At 46.0% G+C, this 23,293-nt stretch overlaps 1 protein-coding gene and 1 non-coding gene across 3 annotated transcripts in view; one reads left to right on the top strand and one right to left on the bottom strand.

The window, feature by feature from the left end:
* The window catches only part of DNAJC5 (DnaJ heat shock protein family (Hsp40) member C5), a 234,187-nt gene extending 216,665 nt beyond the window's left edge, over positions 1-17,522 (bottom strand). For both annotated transcript variants that reach the window (XM_085619651.1, XM_085619650.1), the window contains exon 1: positions 17,299-17,522. The gene's annotated coding sequence lies outside the window, so the exon portion shown is untranslated. The remainder of the gene's footprint in view (positions 1-17,298) is intronic.
* A 638-nt stretch (positions 17,523-18,160) lies between these two features.
* Positions 18,161-18,232, top strand: TRNAE-CUC (transfer RNA glutamic acid (anticodon CUC)). Its single transcript has one exon. It is a non-coding gene; the product is annotated as a tRNA-Glu (tRNA).
* The last annotated feature ends 5,061 nt before the right edge of the window (positions 18,233-23,293 follow it).

The following is a 23,293-nucleotide window of genomic DNA, read 5'->3' as shown; positions in this document are numbered from 1 at the left end:
TATATCAACTTTAGAAAAAACACACACAAGAGTCACTGGGTGCACTCAATTTGGTTTTGCTTCACGTAGTTGCTTTTACTGTAGCCCTTGCCAATACACATCGGGGGTTAAAATAATGGAATCATGGTTTGTATCCCTGACCAATCCATAACAGCCCTTAAAGATCAGGCAAAAGAGAATTGGAACATTTCTGCTTACAGCACACAAGCCAGCACCAAAACAAATAGATTCTTCCTATGTAAAGTGAGATCTAACTAGAAAAGAGACACGCTATTGCCATCTGGGTGTTTATTTTTAGCTACTGGAACAAAATACAGTTAAATACTAAGATCGGTAACTTCACAGTATTATAAAATATAGAAAAATCACATTAAAAAAAAAAAAAGAATTGGGTCATGGGAAGTTACGGTATTGATCTAAAACAAGAATAAAAATGCCCGAAATTCACCAATTATGATCCATGCAACCATAAACCTCTCCATGAACTGTTCATGACATTACAAATGTCAAGCAATTACATCACTGGTGACATTAGATAAGTAGCCTGACCCAATTCCTCGACACAGCCAGAAAATGGTCACTGTCGTAAGGCCAGTCCTTCCATTGCAAGTGCCCACTCCGCATCGGTTTCAGATATACCCGGCAGGCATTCTCCTAACACCAGCACGGTCTTGGTATGGTCCTAGGGCGAAGCTGGGTGATCTTGCAGGACATGTCCTACTTTCACTACCCAGTACATGCTTAGCAGTGCCTTTATATGTGCTAAACAGGCACTGGGCAATGCGAGTAGCATTCACTCACATACTGTGGACAATTTGAGTAGGTGCCCTCTTTGGCCACCCCCAGTGGATAGTGGCCCTGCCTGTGGTTATGCAAATTTCTACTTTGTAGTTTCAAACATTACAAGCAACAGAGCAGAATAATGTCATAACCCAAGTCCAGCAGTTTTATATGATTGCCCGAGATGTATATGCGATTGTGCAATGCCTAAGTGCTATGATTGCATTGGACATACAAAGAGGAGTTAAAATGAGCTAAAATCTCACTCAAGTTTTCTACAGTTCTCTGTAGACGCATCGCATTTCTTGAATTGACAGCCACACAATAACTGGCGGATAGTCTGTCAGGATGAGAACTTTTGCTATCAGTGCACATTACCTGAATACAAAGGGCTGCAAGAAAGAATACACACTGATGGACTGCAATGTGATTATAATCACACCCTTTTACCGGACCTGCAAAATTGCTGAAAGGCCGAAACTATGGGCGTCCACCACATCTCACCCTCACATTTGGCCTTTCACCTCATGGCTATAGGGCTTATAATAGACCGGACGTCTTGAAATCTTGACTTCCCCTGCCAGTCAGAGTATGGGATCAATCGTTAGTGGCAGTGGCGCAACACAAAATGAACCCCCGCCTTCCAAAATGCGATGAGGGGCCTATGAGTGGCCCATGTCTCAAATGTATTCTTTGGCTTTGGGCTGAATGGGAAGCTTCCTACACTGCAGGGGCTTGCCCTACGCCCCTGAGCAGATGTTCTCACTTACGTCATCACCGGTGGCCTTCCTGTTCTCAAGACACCAGGCTTCTAGAATGTTTTACGTGGGCACAGAGCGCCACAAACGATTACCTGACGTTTCAAATAACCCCAATATCATCTCTTGGGGGTGTTCCCTTAGAGTGAGGCAAATCTATCTTTCTGAGCGGCTCAACTCCCACCGTGTTTATCGATTTGTCCGGCACTATTCATCTCACTGTCCTCCACAAAATCTCTCTGCCCCTGTAACACGGCAGCAGTCACACTAACCCGCTAGCGGGCTCAAGCGTTGCCATCTCGCTTTTCAACAGTCTCACCCAACATGTGATATATTATTACGATGCGAGTGATGAGTCATTTTATAGGGGTTAAATCTGCCCCAAGGCTGTCTATAGTCGCACCCCGTCTGTGCACTCAAAAACAGCCTTTTCTTAACTATGCTCACTTTCGCGGGGTTGCTTGCCATCTTCCTCGCCTGGGAAGAAACTGGTACCGTGTGTGGCGCACCTCCAAATCCGTCCCCAGGCCCGGAGAGCTAATCCCCTGGGAGGGCACATGAGCGAACAAAGGCTGGATCTGGCCATCTGTCAGGCGCGGAGGGACCGTGAATCAGCAGGCCCGGGGCGACGCGCACTGCTGCTAAAGAAAAATGCTGGAAGTCACGGAGCAGAGCAGGGGTGGACCCTTCAGCAACCAGCCCGAGGCAGGGAAACCGGAGAACTGAAACGCGTCGGTGGCGTTCCAGGCTGCACCCCGAGCAGTGGGATTGACAGGTTCCCGTGAACACTTTCAAAGATGCTAAATCACGAAAGGCGGACCGAGAAGCACTGTGTGGCCCCCCCAAAGAAGTCTGTGAACAATTAGAGCTCCCTGCATTAACCCCTTCACATTTGAACTACAGCCTGGTTAATTTCTACGTTATCCATGCTATGGCCTCTGACAATTTCAGTTTGAAAATGAGGCTAAGCCAGAACTCTGGACCCCACCAGTGCCCCAAACTCACAAATGGTTCACTTTAAAAAGGCCGCAGCTTTACTTGCGAACCATGCGTTAGGATGGCACCTGCCTTGAGCTGCTTGGCCCTCAGTGGTAAACCGATCCCATAGCAGTGCGGGGCTCTGCTATATGCTACCCAACATTGGTCCCTTTACCACATGCACAACTTCCTTCCACAGGTGAAAATGGCTCTCAAACTGAACAACTGACTGAACATGCCACCTTCCAATGTGATTGCTGGCTACCAGCCTTCAGCGTGTACAGTCACCCCATTGGGAAAGGAAAGCCCCGAATCAAGCGTGCATTTTTTCTCTCCATATGCAGAACTAGCAACAGGCTTATGAGGGATTCCCCCTACCCACCAGCACAGTCAAGAACTAGTTAGTAGCCCGGGCTCCATGTAGCCTCTGCAGGAGAGTTCCTCTACGGCGCACAAACAATTAAGCACATATGCGAACTCCATTGTCTGCTCTGATGACCAGGCATTCTCAGCCTACTTCAGCGCAACATTACAACAAGCTTCCTGATACCCCTAAATCTAGGCGATGAAAACATGCCGTGCAGCATTTATGGAGCACCCTGTCAAACACATTTTAATATAAGTGCCTCAGACATTTCTGAAGACAGACCGGCAAGGAAGATTATCAATTGCTGCCAACATACCCGATAGTCCCAGGGTTGCTTAAGCTCCTGCATGAAAGTGTTCAGTGGGTCACCACCTACAACTGTAGACAAGCCCGACTGTTGGCCATCTACCATACCATGGTCTTCATGAATGTGCCTTGTAAGAGAAGAGTAAGCTGGCGGAGGGCCAACCAGTAATTGGCTGGACCAAGTTGGCCCATATTACTTTTTGTATGTAGAAGAAATTGCTTTGAGGTTAAACAAATGCTCCCTAAAATCAGTGAGACAGACACAGTGGGAAATATATTTGAGGCAGGACAATCCAGATGGGGTTTGGATGAAGGCATACAAAGCATGTTTTGATGGAATTTATTAATTCTTGTGTAATTTGTTTACTGGGGAGTAATAACTCAGGATCACCTCAGAAGAAAGGGCTTGTTAATGGTATCCAGGTGAAAGCAGGGTTTGGTTTGAATGTTGTTTCCGTTTTTCTGCAAGTCAAGGTGACAGTGTTGTTGCGACCAATGGCTGGAAAGATCCATGGAGAGGTAACAAGTGATGGTGCAGACAAAGTTAAGGAGTACAGCTGAAATGTTAGGTGCTTGATTGATCTTAAAGAAGTAGAAACAGTTACAGAGAGCTGATTTTCCTTATGTGGACGTTCAACTGAAAAATAAATTCCACTTGGTTTGGACTGATTTTTCTATTCCCTCCACATGCTTTCCTTTTCGCGCAGAAAGCACTTGGGGGGGGGGGGGGGGGGAATGTTGAATCAAGCAATGTCTAGTCAGTTTCAATTAATTCTTCAGGCACTTCTAAGGAAAACAAATCGTCCAAAGCATTAATGAGTGTCCTAGAAAGCAGATAACATCTAAAGAAAAGAAGGAGCCAGTGGGAGAAATTGACAAAGAGGCTACCTTAAAAAGAAATTGGGGTCTGCAGTTTTTCAATCAAAAGATCAACACACAGGTATCGGTTACTGCCTCTTTCTTAGCAAGGTTAATAGGAAAGACGAGGAAGGAAGGAGCAATGTCAGCACATCAGAATAAGACATCAAAAGAATAAAATGGTGGGGCGTGGTTTGGACGCCGGAGAAGATGGCGGCTTAGAGCGACGCTCCTCCCGTGGCAGGGAAATACGGAGTGATTTAGGAGTTAATACCTGTCAAATAGGTGATAAGAATGAAGATTTCATCGATCGGAGGTTGAGCCCTACCTCTGGGTTGAATTTGAGTCGGCGAGGCGATCCTGGAAACAAGTTTGAGCGCGGTGCCCTGGAGACCGAACACGAGCGGTGTGCAGCAGTTGGAGCCTGCCGGTCCCGGACGGGCGCTGATGCTGCCGCTACCTCACCGGAGTGCTGGAGGAGATCGGAAGAAGCATGTTGCCACCACATCAACAGTGAGTGGATCTGAGTGCGCATAGATCATTCCCGACACGCTTGGATACCGCCGATGTGTGGAGTGTGCAAGATGGCGCGAGATGGCGGATGTAGGAATTCGCTGAGAGTCTCTGTATGTCCCGAAGTGTGACGAAGACAGTCGAGGAGAGGCCAGCGCAAGATTATTACTAAGCGCTTGAGATGGGAAGCGGATAATAATATTTTATATCACCCCAAACGTGCTGAGCAGGGCCAATATACAGCGAGATATGGAGAGGCAAAATGGCGGCTACAAGAGTCTCCGTAGCCCCCGTGTGTGATCGGGACGCGAGGGCTGCAGCCGGAGAGTAAGAGGGGCGACATACCCCATGTCTAAAGCGGCATGAATACAGAGGCAATTGGGTGCAGCAGCGTGTCACAGGTAAAGCGTATCACAGGCAAAAGTGGTGTAAGCGGTGAAAGCGGTTTTGGTGCACACGATCACTCCCCTGTTCCTTGCAAAATGGCGGCTGTGACGGCGACTATTGAGGCTATTAAGGCTCCTCTCGGAACATTGAAGTAAGCTAATTAGTGTTTAACAATCACAGAGTCAACACATGGAGGGCGCATAGTATGTCTATGTTTGAAGGCAAGATATACTGCAAGGGGGATTGATGGAGGCGCGGGTGCCATGGCTCTTCCCATATATGTATGATCACCGCCATTACTCTACGCTGCTGATCTGAGAGACCTGAGGGTCCTGGGGTTCTGAGCGAGCTGGAGGATCTGGAAATCTGAGAGAACTGCGAGATCGGAGAGGGCTGAGAGATCTGAGAGAGGCTGAAGTGCCATATCCGAGTTTTGTGACACGTGGGAGTTGTACAGCGATGAAGCATATGCCCAACGACATGCTGACTACAGGTGATCACAAGTGACACAAGTGATCACGAGTGAAATTCTGAGGGGCACTCTGCAGTTTTAAGTCGCTGACTACGCCACTGGCAGCGGTGGGAGGAGTTCAGGTGGAAACTCTCTTGCTGTGGTAATATCTTGTCCGTGTGCACATATTGTGTCTGGTGTCCTAGCCAAGCTATTTGGGCCTGCTTAGAATCATCAGTCTTAACGACCGTATCAAGTGTCTTCCAACAGTGAGTACAAAATGGGGGACAAAGATACAAAGAACCTGAAAAGACTTAAGGCTGAACCTCCGGCTCCAATCTCACCTATCAAGGGTAAAAAGGATGTGACCGACACGATGGACATAATACTGAACAAACTAGAAGAGGTGAAGGAGATTGCAAGGTCCACAAAGGAAGAAATTGTAGCTATCCGTAAAGACATCAGAGACACTAATGCCAGACTTACAGAGTCAGAATCGAGAATCAGCCGACTGGAAGACTCAGAGACCAAAACTTGTAGCTCTCTTAAACACCTACACATCTCCACAGATCAGATGTCAAGGAAGCTGTCGGAGTTGGAGGATAGAAATCGAAGAGGGAATCTACGCATTTTTGGAATACCGGAGGGGTCAGAAGAGTCATACGAGTCCTGTGTCCAATTTCTGGAGGCTTGGTTCTCACAGGCAACCAACCTTAACTTCCATCATCCACTGGAATTTGATAGAGATCATAGGGTCCCGGGCAGGATCGTGCCGGGCCAAAAAGGACCGCGACCTATTGTATGTAAGCCATTACGTTACCAGCATGTGGAACAAATACTGTCATTTGTGCGCAAAAATAACCATGTTCTCTGGAAATCTAGTAAAGTGTACATTTCACAGGATTACAGTACAGAAACTGTCGACACGAGGAAAGCCTTTCTTGCATTGCGACCACAGCTGAAATCGCTGGGCCACCAATTTGGTTTTGTGGGTCTGGCAAAGTTCCGCGTCTTTATTAAGGGTTCTCCGCAGGTCTTCGCAGATCCGTTAAAACTCAGGAAATGTTTGGAAGGAGGCGAGGAGCTACACATGGATACTTCCTCCACTAAGCAGGATTCTTTGTTTCCGTAGCAGACTGTTATGTCGCTGTGTCGTTTGTGGTCATACAATGTTGGATCCTGATGTATTGCTGTGTTGTTGCAATGTTGGGCTCTGTTTGTGGAGTAGAGGGGGACGCAAGTCTTATATTCTGTGCTCTTGGGTGGCTTGTGCCTTGTTCGAGTGTTGATTACTAGTCATGAATCGTTACTAACTACTATGCGTTTATTGGTCTGCAGTAGCGGTTCCCAACCAGTCAAAGAAATGGGGAGGCGCATTTAATGCATACATCTAATGCAAGCATATAAGGGGATCTTGCATCGTATGGTGTTGATTTGTTTGAGGAAAAATGGATAGAGAGGAGGGCTGCTCGGTGCGCCTTTTGTTAAAACAGGTTACGGTCGGTAAAGATGGGTAGCTAATGTTGATAACCCCACTGGAGGTGGCACAGCGGCAGCTCTATCTGTATGTGTTAATCGTTACCTGGACGGGTTCTGCTGCCTTATGGGCGCACAGGTTTATGTTGTTTTATGTGTTGGGTTAATTCCCGAATTACTAACACGGATACGAGTTGAGGCCATGGGAGGGACACTATTTTTTCCGTGTCACCATGCCTACTAGCATATCTCGGGGTGGAGGGGTGGGGGAGGGTGACCGGGAGGGAGAGGGGGAGGTGGGAGAATGGGAGAGGGAGAGGGGGGGGTACGTGTTTGATCTCTGTGTTATTTTTTCTTTTTGTTGTTGTTTATGTCATGTTCCAATGCACGCCAGGTCCATCATCATCTTACTGCCAATGCCTATGCCGGTTGCACTGCCGCGACCCTGCTGGTGTTTATGTCATGTTCCAATGCATACCAGGTCCACACTCATTCCGCTGTCAATGCCTATGCCGATTGTGCTGTCAGGATCCTGATAGTGTTTATGTCAAGTTCCAATGTACATCAGGTCTAACATCATTCTCCTGTCAATGCCTATGCCGATTGTACTTTTACCTTCATACCAGTGCTGTGAGAGCTGGGGTGTTCTGGGAGAGAATGAAGGAGGTCCAAGTAAATACATTTAAGGGTCGTTTATTAACAATTTACCATGTTAGCTATTGAGTGGCTATGTCGTTACCCACAATTGACACTCCTATAGGCGTAACAAGAGTGAATAACTTGAAAATACTCTCTCTCAACGTCAAGGGTCTCAATCAGCCAGTCAAGCGTCAGAAGGTCCTGGAGTATTTACGTAGACAGAAAGGTGATATTGTATTGTTGCAGGAATCTAAACTTGAGGCCTCACAATTTCATACTCTCAGGAATAAATTCTTTGTTGAGGTCGTAGGGTTAGAGGCAATAGGAAAGAAAAATGGGGCCCCGACATTGATTGCAAAAAAATCTAACGTAGATTTGCTCTCCTCCGCTTCTGACTCCAAAGGGCGGTGGGTTACGACCAAGCTGACTAAAGACGACACTGAATTTTATGTGACGAATGTATATGCCCCTAATACATGTGACCTAACCTTTTGGTCCGATCTGTCCAAGCAACTAGAGACTATCCCTGATTCAGCCATACACATTCTGGCAGGAGACTTTAATCTACCATTTGATCCAGTATTGGATAGGGATTCCAGATGCTCCTTTCGTAGTAATAGATCTCATAAGGCCTTCACTAATCTATGTACTCGATTCCATTTGGTAGACACATGGAGGGTATAGAACCCTGATGGGAGGGATTATACCTTTTATTCTCCTCCACATGATTCATTTTCCAGGATGACTATTTATTTATAACAAAGAATGGCATCCCCCGAATGGAAGGTACATCTATAGAACCAAGGGTTTTATCCGATCACTCATGTATTTCCCTATCCATCTCCAACGTCAAATCTTCTATTCAACAAACAATCTGGAGGTTTAATGAGGAGGTCCTCGAAAAAGAACAACATAGGGTAGTGATCGAGACCGCGATTAGAGAATACTTAGAACATAACGGCAGGGGAGACACTACTGATTTGATCCGTTGGGAGGCGCTAAAGAGTACGATAAGAGGGGTCGTTATTAAAATAAAATCTGCCATAAGCAAGAACCACAATAAAGCTCTGGAGACTTTAAAGGGAGAAATTGCAGCGCTAGAGAAGAAACATTTGTCTGATAGAAAGGAAGAAACAATGAATAAATTAGCAAATAAGAAGTATGACTATAACAAAATAGTAAGTGAAAGAGCGGGGATTTGGTTAACTAGGAGGAAACAATTCAAACTCTGTGCATCCAACAAAGCGGGGAAGAGCCTCGCGGCATACCTCAAATTTAAAATACAGAAAAATACGATCAATTCCATCAAAGACCAGGGGGGAACAACACACTCGGACCCAGTCAAGATAGCGGAGGTATTCAAACAATTTTATGAGCAACTTTATGCCAAGAATACAGAGGTAGTCGATTCCAAAATTGACGGTTATTTGGATGAGTGCAATCTTCCCTCCCTCTCCACTGTGGATCGTGATGACCTTAACGGTCCGATCACGCTCCAAGAAGTCGAGATGGTCATTAAGTCGTTGAAGTGCGGTAAGGCTCCCGGGCCGGACGGGTTCACTGCTAGATTCTATAAGGGCTTTTCATCACTTTTATCGCAACCACTCTTGCACTTATTCCAGGAAATCAGTGCTATAGGGGAGGTGAAAGGTACGTTGTCGGAAGCCATTATTGCGGTGCTGCCAAAAGAAGGGAAAGACCCGGCGCTACCAAAGAATTATAGGCCTATCTCGCTCATTAATCTTGACTGTAAGCTTCTAGCCATGATTCTGGCTAACCGACTTCAAAAGGTCCTGCCCAAATTGATACATGCTTCACAGGCGGGTTTTTTAAAGCATAGACTGTCTAGTGATAACACCAGAATACTGGCACATGTACTTGAAAGAGCAAAACTGTTATCTACCCCTACTGTTGCAATCACACTTGACGCCGAAAAGGCGTTCAACAGAGTCGATTGGAACTATTTGAATGCGGTCCTCCAAAAGTTCAACCTGGGTCACTTTTTCACAAAGATGGTGATGTCTCTATATTCTTGTCCCTCTGCGAGAGTTAGAGCGGGCGGCTCATTTTCCTCAGCGTTTCAACTGCACCAAGGCACCAGACAGGGATGTCCTCTCTCGCCCTCATTGTTTTTGCTGGCCATCGAGCCATTTCTCTATCACTTGAGAACTAACGATGGTATTGCTGGAATCCCATTTGAAGATTGTGTAATAAAGTTGACCGCATATGCGGATGACTTCCTAATAGTATCAGAAAGGGGAGAAGAAGCTATACCGGCCCTCATGTCTACCATTGATGATTTCTCCAGGGTGTCGGGATACAAGTTGAATAAAGATAAAACAGAGGTTAAACTGTTGAATAATTTGGGTAACAGAGAGATTATGGGAGACTCTGGCTTGACGTGGCAGCCAGGCTGCTTTAAGTATTTGGGGCTGGAATTTGATAAAGATCTAATCACAACTTTGGGGGTTAATGAAAGTTTGACTCTGAAGAAAATATCTACATTACTAGAGGGATGGTCCCCGAAATTCCTTTCATGGTGGGGAAGGGCGGAAACCTTAAAGATGATGGTGACCCCATTGGTAAATTATCTGGCAAGTATGTTGCCAATGACATTCTCGGAGGCCTTCTTGAAAAGGGTGGATGGGCTATTTGGTGGATTCTTGTGGCAGGGGAAGAAGCCCAGGATATCTATGAAGAAGCTACAGCTATCAAAAGGGAAAGGCGGCTTGGGTCTCCCTAGCTTCAGGAACTACCAGACGGCCTTTCTATGTAAACAAGGGGCACAGTGGTTGAATGAGGACGCGGATTATACTCCGCTGTGGATCGCAATTGAGAAATCTCTGATTGGTAATGCCCCTCTAATAGCATTACTCTCAATGGATCTATCCCATCTCCCCCACTCCAAATACATCCTATTAAACACTAGAAGAGCACTTCTGAGACTAGATCAAGCTCATAAAGTTGGTTTGCTGTGGAGGAAGTCTACTATGGTATCTTTATGGTATAATCCATCGCTTAAGCTGGAAGGGAAACCTCTGCAGTGGGGGGGTTGGTCTAAGAAGGGCATTAACCTGGTGAAAGACTTATTTGAAGGAGGACATTCATTGCCGTTCTCCTCGCTCCAAGCCAGCCACAACCTGTCACCAATGGATTTCTATGACTTTTTGAAACTCAAGGTTATCCTGTCTACTCGCTCCCTCAACTCGAGCGACCCCTGGCTTAAGACCCAGATTCCACGACTTTTGAAATCGGGTCACTTTGTTTCTAAAACTTATAAGTTGCTTCTCCCTGCCCCAAGGAAGGCGTACAAGAAAAATGAATCCAAGTGGGAATCTGAGCCTAACTCTACCGGTTTAGTATTTGACTGGGATTTGATACACGCTGCTGCCCTAACGAATAAGATTTCCCCGATTCTAGCCCAAACCAAATATATGCTCATTAATAGGACATACTGGATGCCAGAAAAACTCCATAGACTCCATCTGCGGGATAGCCCCCTATGTTGGAACTGTGATTCAGAGGTGGGAGACTTAGCTCATATGCTCTTTGGGTGTTCTGCGCTGGGATTATTCTGGGGGAAAGTGTTTGATTGCATAGATCATATTATCAAGGTCAATTCTAAACGAGAATTTGTCTATGTTATATTGGGGGTGCTAGACCAGGAGCTTCATAATGACAATGATCGTCAATTGTTAGATATTTTGCTTACTCTAGCTTGCAAGGTGGTACTATGCAAATGGAAAAGCGCCTCTGAGGTCTCATTCAGGGTTTGGCAGGAATGGCTCTCGTTTCTAAGAGGAGCTGACAACCCAGCTCTGCACTCCTCCCCGTGGCGCGCTTCCCATAAGAGGCTCTGGAAATCCCTGGACAGATCTTCGTTCTCATTTGACCCGCCCTGAACGGAAGTGGCGGAGTTATGGCTGATAGGCTATAGAGTAAAGGGTGAGGCGGGGTCGGACAGGTAACACACATGAGATAAGGCATTTGCAGTCATGGCGCTCATTCACCATAGCGCAATCGGAGTTTGGGGGTTGAACTTGGTTTCATGACATATTTTAATTTAATTTGTTTTAAGTTCGTCCATGTTACTCGGACGTGAGGATCAGACTTATAGTCCGGACTTACGGATCTTATTACTATGTGTATGAGGAATATGACTTCATATATGTCTGTGTTGGGGGCGACTCCCCTATAGACTTGCCAGTTCTTAGGTCCTTTGGGTCTGTTTGTCGGGGATTGCACATGTCATTTATTGGCACTTATTGTCATGTATTGTATGTTTTTGTCATTTTTCTATTTCTTTATCAATAAAAAAAGATTTGAAATTTAAAAAAAAAAAAAAAAAAATGGTATAAATCATGCTTTTTGGAATGTGTAGGCAGGTACATGCTCAAGTTATTGGAATTCTAGTAAATAGAAGTCAGCAAAGGCTTAGCAGGGGTAAAATAAAGTTACTTGAAGAGGTTTAAGTTTCTTAGGATGAGAAGTTCGTTTGAGAGGTGGAACAAGGATATCGAAAAGTCAGTGAAGTTCTCCAGGAAGTGCAGTAAATGAAAACTTATAATATGGAGCTAAATGGCGGAAAATAGACAGGTCAGTCAGCTTATACTGGACTTTGGGAAACATACATGTTTTTCCCAGTGATCCAGAGCACCCTGCCACCCCTCCGAGGAATCTTTAATTAGTAGTGGCAGATGAAGCATCACATTCAATAAGTGACTGTTCCATGGCAAAAAGGTAGTTGTACCCACAAGCAAAGGGGACCATCACAGAAAGTTACATGCTGATGTTCTCTTACTGTGGCAAATGGTAATTTTCGAGAACCTTAGCTACTTGAAGACACTGAGAGGGCAAAACCACCAACTGCACAGAGGGACAATTTCCCAATTGACCTAATAATCCTTTAGCTTACAGGAATAACTGAAGTCACAAACTTGATAAGCAAATAAAAATGCAGCATGAAACAAAACCTACTAACAGGAAAGTGGCACACTAGATGGTATATCGACGGATACTAATAAGTAGTCTGCTGCACCAATGGCCATTCACTCACACTCCAATTTTCCAGAAATCAACATATTTTATTAACCTACCCATTGTATATCCACTTGATGAGAAAGATAAAGCCAATGGATAGGTCTCGAGCATAAATAAATACCGAATATTGCCCTGATCAATTAGATTGCATCTGACACGTATTGTTTATTTGTACTGCTTCTGAAGCTGGGAGACACAAAGAAAAAATACATGCATTGGTGACATCACAAGGTCTTAACTGTAAGCAGAAGTAAAGATTCTGACTGTCATGATGTAAACTCTAGTGGGTGAACGAGGGAGGGGCCGAAAGGAGGCTATAGAGAGGAAGGAGGGAGGGAGGGAGGGATGGGGGATGGATATAGACACAGACAAGAAAAATAGGGGGGCTGCGCCCTGCCATCAAATACTAATAGTCAAAGCATACAGAAACATGCAAAAAGAAAAAGAGTTCCCCAACATTAGCAATGAAAATATACAGTTCATCTAATCAAAACACTGCAAGATCAAAATGTTCCTGGGCAGGACAAATACAAGAGTAGGAAGGTAAGGCATCGAATCAGGAGAAAGACAGCAAAGACACTCATTCATGAGCACGGTATGACAAAGTTCACTTTAAGTTTATGTAATGTATTGGAAACGTTAAGTCTGTCAACAGATAACTAAAGCCATCCTAGTTTACCTAACAAGAATAATTTACAGCATAAAAAGATAGCCTATTGAGCAGAATGACATGTGAAAAAAGTTTGCCACGTCTACATAACTTCATGGACACAAGCATAAACTTATGGATCCACTGTTCTGTAGCTATACAAAGCCATGTAGGAACAATCCAAGTTGACTGGTGGTGCAGTAGAAATGGAGAACTTTGGCTTGGGTTATGCTGAGTAAGACGTGTACATTCACTTTATAAAACTGAAGACAACAATAAGCGTAGGAGGTAAATTCTGAAACTTTTTTTTTTTATTAAATGGGCCTCAAAAAGATTAATAATGCACATTCCTTAACCCAGGTGAAACCAAAATTATCTATCAGGTTTAAGATCTATTATTAGGTCTCACCTACCAGATAGCGTTTAGATGTTTGCAGTCGAACGTCTCTTGTGGACCATACCAAAAACTTACAGTGGACTTACAGCACTGCCCATTCCTTACTGCTGGTTGATTTTATTGTCACTCATTTGCTTGCTTCTGATTCAATGGTTCACCTTCCTCATCTTTTGTTTGTCCCTCCCCTGAAGCATACCCTCTTTACCATGCTTTTGATTGGCTGACTTATAATATTCCAATCCTCACTTTTAGGGAACTACTTTATTCTTTTTATTTCAGCACACTATGAGAGGGAATGTGTTTGGAGCTCTCTCGTTTGCTGGTTCCCTCTCCCAGACAGCTGTGTGCTCCTTGGTGATCCCTCTTCCCTACCTGTAAGCTGGACCCTTATCCTAGACCTCCCTAGCCTTTTTTTTTTTGGGCCCTTTTCGGCCAAACCTCAAGCACCTCCATTGCTCCCTTGTCCATTACCCACTGCTTCCACCTCAATGGGTCCCTGAATCCATCATGGTCCATAACATTTTTTAAATTAATTGTATTTGTTTTGAAGGGGGCAGCAGCTGTCATTTGCAGCAACACTACTCTCTCAATCGCTACAAGAGAGACGCAAACTCCTGTATTGTTCAATATTGAAATCTTTGATTTAAGTCATGATGATAATGCAGGCGCTGATGTGCAGCAAGTGCAGAAAAACAGCCAACGCGTTACGGCATTCAAGAAACCTTATCGGGTGACCAAGGCGTCGAGAGGACGTCGGTGCCTGCATTATTATTATGACTTAATAAATCAGAGACTTCACTTTTGAACAATACCAGAATGTGTGTGTCTCTTGTGGCGGTTGAGAGAGTAGTTTTGCACACATATATGGTGATGCAAGGGCACAATACAGTATCACTCATGTACAAGGGTATTATGAGGCTGCCAGAGGCGATTGTGTCATTATGAGTTTTTACCAATGCTGTACAGAAAGGGCAACAAGCATTTGCAAAGCTGGTGAGCCACAAATGAGAAACCTACAGGCTTGGCCAATGCTCGTTAAATAAACTAAGCATGTTGGAAACTGCAACTGGGGAACAAGAAATTGTGTAGTGACTGTACAATAACGTCATTTGATGTTAAAAAAGGACTTGTAAGCCCATCACGTTTTCTAATTATGCCAGTTCTTTAACAGTAAGAACCTGCAAGGTTCCTAACTTTACCTATGCTTATTCTAGCCTAACACTGGAATGCTGGGACGTTAATGGAGGAAAATAGAGTGGGCTGAGGTGAATAATGTCTGGTACAGCCCTTCTGCTCCAATATTTGATTGTGTGCCTTTCTGTTTCCCCGTTTAATTTAAAACATTGTACCCTCAGTGGGTGGAATGTTCCAAGTATTATTATAGCTCATCATTATGAAGGGTTGGACTGGGACAGAAAATAGGTTCGGGCACCAAAATAAAAGTTGCCCCATTAGTGAATTAAATAGCTACAAATCTGGCCAATGTTTGCAAACTGGGACATTTTTGTACTTGTAAACACACACTGTATAAGGATTTTGCAAAGTATGGGAGACTGCATAGATTTGTGCTTGCTGCCAGCAGTGTTTGTTTTAATATAAGGGAAATCAAATGTAAAAACCAGGCCATAAAACAGGCCCACAAACAGCCCCCAAAAAACGGCCCCACACATTAACCTTTTAGATCAGCCACTGTCTGATTGCCCCATAGGTCAGTCCGATCCTGTCATTATAGCCCTTTTGCCTCCAATCATACCAGTTGTTTAAGTCATTGTCCCTAGTTGTTAGCCCGAGTGTAAGGTTCACGTCTGTAACTCGAGTAGAGGATCTGTACTTACTAGTATAGCCTATTTAAGAACACCCATTTCCCCGAAAGGTGCATGCACACTTTAGTAAGGAGAATACTGACTCATATTTTTTGTGAATAATGTATTCATGATGTTTTCTGGTTCTGTGCTCCAAAGCCAACAGCCTCAGGTTAAAAATGCAAGCTCGTGTACTTTAGAACTTTGAACGTTTCCAATGTATCAATGGAACCCAATCTCTCCCAGTCTCCTCTCCAAGGCTATGGGACATACGAATGTGACATTACAACATTCTTGGTACATGTCTAGGTGTAGTCTGCAAGCTCTTTTTAACCTTTCGGGGATGTGGCCTACAGAAATTAATACTAGTCTACAGACGTAGCAGCCAAAGCTGGATACATTATCACCAAATGTTCCAGAACGGGACACAATGTCTCCAAGGACATTGAATCAGTAATGTGGGGAAACAGTTTCCTTTTCCTGGAGTGCATTACTCCCTATGCAGCCTATTTTGCTCTCCTCACATTTCTCAGCTACTTTGCAGGAATCTGTTTATAGTAATCCCAAACAACCCTACCATTACGCGCCATTTCCAATCTCATCTGCCATGTTAAGTATTGCTTGGGCTTTCTATTGGGTTCCTTCAACCTAAACTGCTTTCTCTCAGACTTAATTTCGAAATCATACAAAATCCTACATATACCGGTACTTTCAATATTTGCAATACAATGCGGAAAAGTAAACTTCGTGGCTCTTGCAAGAGGTCTTCAGTACACTAATTCCAAGAACAGGAAAATAATGCACCAAATTGTTATACATGCAGAACAATCTTAGTAAAAATAATCCTAGCGAATATACAATGCGAACAAAAACAAGTAGGCATACAACAAATCTTCTCTGTCACTTTACTATAGAGAGACTAGACTGCATAAACATTAGTCAACCAGGAAGAGTATCTGGGAGGGTGGTGGAGGTACAGGTAGCATATATAATAAAGTATCACATACAAGCTTGTCTGGGGTGAGGGGGAGGTAGTACGGGTATCATACCCTGGGGAGAAATCATTTTAGCTCTTTGGTGGGGAGGTATGCAAGTCTTGTGTGGGGATCAGAACCATATTTCTTAGAGGTGAGTAGAGTACATGCACTATACCTTAGCAGTGGGGTCCTTCTATATTTAAGGGGAAGGGGACTTACTGGTGTCTTAAAAGCGACATTTCACTTCTGAAGGTGCCCTGAAGTAGGGGGCTGCAAAATGTAATGAATAGAGTGGACGGAGTATTTATTATAACGATTATTATTCATAAAAGGTATACATGTGTGTGGTTTTATGTGCGAGGGTTCTCGGACATGAAAATGTGAGGTTTGCTTGAAATTGAAATAGAGGTGTATCATGGCTGATAGGAGAGGAGGCACCTTCTGTGCACGTCAGGCAAAGCATATGTGACTTGGGGACCGAGTAGATATACTGTACCTTACAGAAGGTGGTTTTGATAAAAGTGGCAATATATTCGGGTTGGGGTACTCTATCCAGCAACATTACACTAACAACAGAAGAGGCACTGTGCATTGGCGTAAATATATATATTTGGACGGGAGACAGGTCACCTTATATCTAGGTGCCAATCACTGTTATTTCTAGGAGCGTTCATTATAGTTGAGGTGGACATGTGACCAATGGGTTTAGCGACAGCTTTCAATCTGTCATAACTGTAAAGAGGGCCCACTGACATTAAAATGCCGGCCCCACTTTAACTTTACGTCCTAATCGTTGGTCTGGAAACATTCTGTACAGGGTTACAGTGAGAAAATTGTCATTTTCACACAAAAGAATAGTAGGTCGGAACCGTCACCTGAGCGCTGTCCAGGGTACATAAACACCCTGGCCCTTCACTCACCTTTCGATGGAGATGTTAATTAACAGGGCTAGAGGGGTCTGCCGTACCCGGCAGCGGCGGTGCTCCGGTTCCTTGTACCCCGTATCTTCAACTGCCTCGCTGGCACCGTCCTTCTGTATCCGCTTCCCCGGTGCTACGCTATCCCCGGTATCCCGCTGTCCCCGATGCTCTGCTCCTCCCCCTCACATAATCTGCAGAGCCCAGATTGAGAGACAAGCAGGGGAGGGGGCAGCGTGCGCGGCCACAGAGCGGGGGAGAAGCCGTGCGCGCTCACAACCCTCGAAGCGCGCTGCAGGAGACCCTTGGGGTGCGGAAGCGCTTCTGGCGGCCATCTTGGAGCGGTACTTTCTCGTGGGTATTAGGTACGACAGTGCGACGCTACTACTCTGCGAACCTACGTGAGCGCCAACTATCTTACTAAAGAGCACTCTGATTTTTCATTGGCCTTTCACACGTTCCTCCTGTGCCTCTGAGGTTTGCGCTTTGTTTTTGCTACCCAGTACCCACAATTCGTTTTTTAAAAATCACTGTTTCCATTCTGCGCACAGAGCGCTCTGCGGACCTTGTTTCTATTTCTCTCTTGTCCCTTTTCCGTTTCTTTTTTTCGTGCTTCTACGGCGAATATAGGCCAATCCTAAGAGGCCTTCAGGGTTTCAGAAAGTGACGTAATTGGTTTAGCGTTAAGCTTTCGTGTTTGTCTCAATTGTAATACTAGAACAGAACGAGTTATGCCCGCATCCTTTACAGCCCGTGTTATATTTTAAGAGGATGAGTAACAGCAGGCGAAACTGTTGAAATAATAAACAACTTGATTGTGTATATTATATTTTAAAAGGACTTGTGTTACATTCATGAGACAGCTTCCCTGGTGGTCTAGTGGTTAGGATTCGGCGCTCTCACCGCCGCGGCCCGGGTTCGATTCCCGGTCAGGGAAGGATAGCAATTTTATCTTTAAATCTAGAACGTTCATTTTATAAGTCTTAATAATAATGACGTATTTTTCCTGTTAATATCGAGGACGCTCATTTACAGCTCTTGATGATATCATTAAAATATATTTCAGTCAAAAACGACGTCCTATTTGTTAACTTTATTAAAAGATGGATTTACTAAAAAGAATTAACTTACATCCAAGTGCCGGAGTGTGGGTTAATGGAGCAGTGTCAAGGTTTTTTGCGTTACATAGAGGCACATGGCAAGGGTGCCAACTCTCCCGATAATCTTTACGATGCTGCTTGAGCCACTCGCAGCATGGATCCAGGGGGACACCATGGTCCGTGGCATAGACGTGGGGGGGGGGGGTAGATGGGAAGAGCGTATTTCTCTATACACAGACAATGTACTACTATCCGCATCCAGACCAAGACAAACGTTTCACAGGTTCATTAATATACTCTTACTCTGGCTACCAGATAAACTGGGACAAATCCTTAATTTATACGCTATCAGGGGAACTCCCACTTCTCACAACTGACTGCGTGGCCATGGTTCAACACGACAAGTTCAAATACCTAGGCATATGGATCACAGGGTCGGCGAAGGAATTCCTACGCCTAAACATAAACCGTCAACTGACGAGACAGCGGGAGGACATGGGACACTGGCCCCACCGACACCGCTGCCCGCAACCTCAAACAGTGGATCGAAGACTGCGCCAACACCCTCGCCCAGCTCAAGAAACCCTCCAACAGTCACATCAGCACGAAAGCCAGCTGGTTCACTGAAGACCTCCAGGCCTCCAAGCAAACTTGCAGAAAGCTGGAGAAGAACTGGCTCCGTGAACGAACACAGGAGAGCTACGCAGCCCACAAGAACGCCACCCGCAGACACCTTCACCTCATCAGATCCGCCAAAAGGGCCTCCTTCAAAGACCGCCTAGACAACAACGCACACAACAGCAAAGAGCTCTTCAACATCGTGAAGGAACTCTCCAACCCCAGCTCCAACACCAATGACATCCCACCTTCGCAAGACCTGTGCGACTCTCTGGCCACCTTCTTCCATCGCAAGATCGCAGACATCCACGACAGCTTCAACGCCACGACCTCCCCAACAACCACTGAGACCTCCGCCCCCACGACCACCATCCGCACCAACCGCCTACTCTCCTGGACCAACATCAACGACGACAACACCATCAAGATCATGAACACCATCCACTCCGGATCCCCGTCAGACCCATGCCAATACCGCATCTTCAACAAAGCCAGCACCACCATCGCATCCCATCTCCGGAAAGCCATCAACATTTCCTTCAAGACAGCAACCTTCCCGGAGAGCTGGAAACACGCCGAGATCAACGCCTTACTCAAGAAACCCAAGGCGGACCCCAAGGACCTCAAGAACTTTCGGCCCATCTCCCTGTTCCCGTTCCCGGCGAAGGTCATCGAAAAGACCGTCAACAAACAACTGACCCGCTACCTCGAGGAGAACAGCATCCTGGCCCCGTCGCAGTCCGGGTTCTGCAGCAACCACAGCACGAAAACCGCCCTCATCGCCGCCACCAATGATATCAGAATCCTGCTAGACAACGGAGAAACCACGGCCCTCATCCTCCTGGACCTGCCAGCCGCCTTCGACACGGTCTGCCACCGCACACTACAAACACGTCTCCACGACGCCGGGATCTAAGAGAAGGCCCTGGACTGGACCACCTCCTTCCTCTCTGGCAGAACACAGAGCTTCCGCCTCCCCCTCTTAAGTTCCAAAGCCACAGAGATCCTCTGCGGCGTACCCTAGGGCTCATCCCCCAGCCCAATGCTGTTTAACATCTACATGGCACCGCTCGTCCACGTCGCCCGACAACACAACCTCAACATCATCTCTTACGCCAATGACACCCAGCTGATCCTCTCCCTCACCAAGGACCCCCACACCGCCAAAACCAACCTCCACAAAGGAATGAAGGCCATCGCCGAATGGATGAGGAACAGTCGACTAAAGCTGAACTCGGACAAGACGGAGGTCCTCATCCTCGGATCCATCCCTTCGACCTGGGACAACTCCTGGTGGCCAACCGCACTGGGAACAGCTCCAACACCCACCGACCACGCATGCAACATAGGGGTCATCCTCGACTCCACCCTCTCCATGACTAAGCAGGTCAACGCCGTCTCTTCCTCCTGCTTCAACACCCTCCACATACTCCGCAAGATCTACAAGTGGATCCCCACCGAAACAAGAAGAACGGTCACCCAGGCCCTCGTCAGCAGCAGGCTAGAGTACGGAAACGCCCTCTACACAGGAGCCTCGGCCAAACTCCTGAAACGGCTTCAACACATCCAGAACGCCTCTGCACGCCTGATCCTCGACATCCCCCGCCGCAGCCACATCACACCCCACCTGAGAGACCTGCACTGGCGCCCCGTCAACAAGAGGATAACCATCAATCTCCTCACCCACGCACACAAGGCACTCCACAACACCGGAACAGCATACCTCAACAGACGACTCAGCTTCTACACCCCCCACCCGCCAGCTCCACTCCGCCAACCTCGCCCTCTCCACAGATTCCCGCATCCGAAGAGCGACCTCCGGCAGCAGATCGTTCTCCCACCTCGCCGCCAAGACCTGGAACACACTCCCCATCCACCTACGGCAGACCCAAGACCTGCTGACCTTCAGAAGACTCCTCAAGACCTGGCTTTCCGAGCAGTAGCAGCATTCCCCACCCCCCAGCGCCTTGAGACCCTCATGGGTAAGTAGTGCGCTTTACAAATGCTATGATTGATTGATTGGCGACGACTGCCGGTGTCTCTCATGGGTAGAGCAGTGCTTTTTAAGATGATGGCCCTCCCGCACCTGCCCTATGCCTTGCAGAATACCCCCATACAAGATTCTGAACAACTTTTTCCAGGCCATAGAGGGGGAACACCGAAACCTCCTGTGGGAGGGAGGTAAATGACGCATAGCACTGCGCAAACTCGAACGCGCAGTCTACGAGGTAGGACATGCGGTACCAGACATCCGAAACTACTACTTAGCAGCCCAACTTATTAACGTCAATGGGTGTGCCTTTGCACCACACTCCGAGCCCGCGTATCGGGTGGATCGATTCACTATGGGAAAAGGTGGGAATCTTGCAGCCCTATATCGTAAAAGCAGAGAAAGCTCCCTATCCACACATACACAAGCGGCGGTGCAAGCATGCAAACGGCCACAAAACTGCTGGGATGGCAGTCCAGCCTGACTCAGCAAACGCCACTCTGGGAAAGTGACTTACTGGGCGATGTGCGTCACCTACAGGGATTTCGCAGATGGAGCCTCATTGGTATAGACTCCCTTGGGGACATATGGAGAGATGGGAATATGATTACCTTTACTGAACTCCTGACTGAATATCAAATGTCCGGCGGCAAACAGTTTTGTTACCTACAGCTGAACACGCCCTAAGACGCTAAGTGCCAGAGGGGAAATTGCTGCCCGAATATTCCCCCCTGGAGAACCGACTCCTACTTGACCCCATGCTTGACAAAGGGGTCTCCCTCACATACCGTAAGATAAGGAACGACCTCCCTGACCCTTTGGGCCCGGTAAGAGAGAGGCCTGGGAATCAGACCTGGGTTTGCTCGAAGATGATGACTGGCAAAAAGTGATCCAAAGTCCACGAATGGTGGCTATACGAGCAAGATTAAGACTACTCCCACTTAGAGTCCTACATGGGTCATACACCCCCAGAACGCTTCACCACAGACTACGGAGATCAGACACAGACCATTGTGCCAGGGGGTGCAGGATGGTAGGCACCTTCTTCCATATCATCTGGGGTGTCCCAAAATCCAGCGCTACTGGTCAGAAGTGGCTGGAGTGATGTCTGAGGTGCTAGGCCTCCGCATACAGCTTGACGCACAATGGCACAACACACCAAAAACCTGGCTCATGCTAGCCTTGGGAGGGGCAAAGCAAAACATTGCAAGGCTGTGGGGGGGCTCACGAGGCATTGAGGCTTACCAGTTGGAAGCAGGATATGGACTGGTGCCAACTTGCAGAGAAAGTGGTGTATGAGAGCAGAGGCTGCGCCAAGAAAAGGGACAAAATCTGGACTTCATGGGGGAAATATAGGAACTAGCTAAGTGGCATGGGCAAAGCGAGGGAACAACGGATGAACAATACAAGAAGAGCCAAGGGCTATAGTAGAGATGCTTCCCAAGCACATGATACACTGTACCTCATGTCTCGAATGCTGTTCAAATAATGTTATTCAATGATCATTGGTTGTAATGGTGGATCAAACACGTTTTAATAAAAAGATTGTTAAAATTTTTTTTTGCTTAGTTACTATTAACACTAGTGATATGTTCAAATAATAATTTTTACCATAAACGTAAGGGCTGGCTTTTTTATTCTCTAATGATTTGGGGCAAAAAGGGTACCTGGAGTTTAATACAGTTACAGTTCAGACGTATCAATAGGGCAATTGACGATGACCTTGTAGTAATGGATTTGTCATAGTGTATTGTGTCTCCTTTAATAGAATGAGGGACATGGTAGAATGTGGTGATAGCCGGTATATATATGAAGTCATAGAATGTGGGTGGCATAGATACTCGTCTGCTTACTAGATGGTTGTGTACATCCCTGTATGGAGAAACTTGGAATAAATGCTATCTTTGGATTACAAATGCGTGTGAGCAGTTACTACATTGTTTTGGTGACAAGCAGGAGTTAATTTGGACAGACTTGGTCGGCATGAAATTTCTGTGTGGAAACGTTTTGGCACTTGCATTTTCAAGACACAGCACGGAAGATACAGGCAGGGCAGTAGCTATTCGATGGACACGATTTTGGCACATAAGGGAGTGTTGGATATTGAAATACTGTGAGAAGCTGGTCTGGTATATGATGTCCACCCATATAAGCGCTGAAAAATAGAAAAAATGATGCGGCAGAATGAATCTGGGAATCTTTTGTACTAGAAGGACATTTAAATTAATCTTTCACCTGGAATATTTATCCAGAAGGTTTGTTTATATATTCAAAAACCAGCAGCAGCATA

The sequence above is a fragment of the Triturus cristatus genome, chromosome 7 (genome assembly GCF_964204655.1).
Source record: "Triturus cristatus chromosome 7, aTriCri1.1, whole genome shotgun sequence".
Lineage (NCBI taxonomy): Eukaryota > Metazoa > Chordata > Amphibia > Caudata > Salamandridae > Triturus > Triturus cristatus.
Note: the sequence above shows the minus strand (reverse complement) of the source record. Positions and strands in the feature narration are given on the sequence as shown.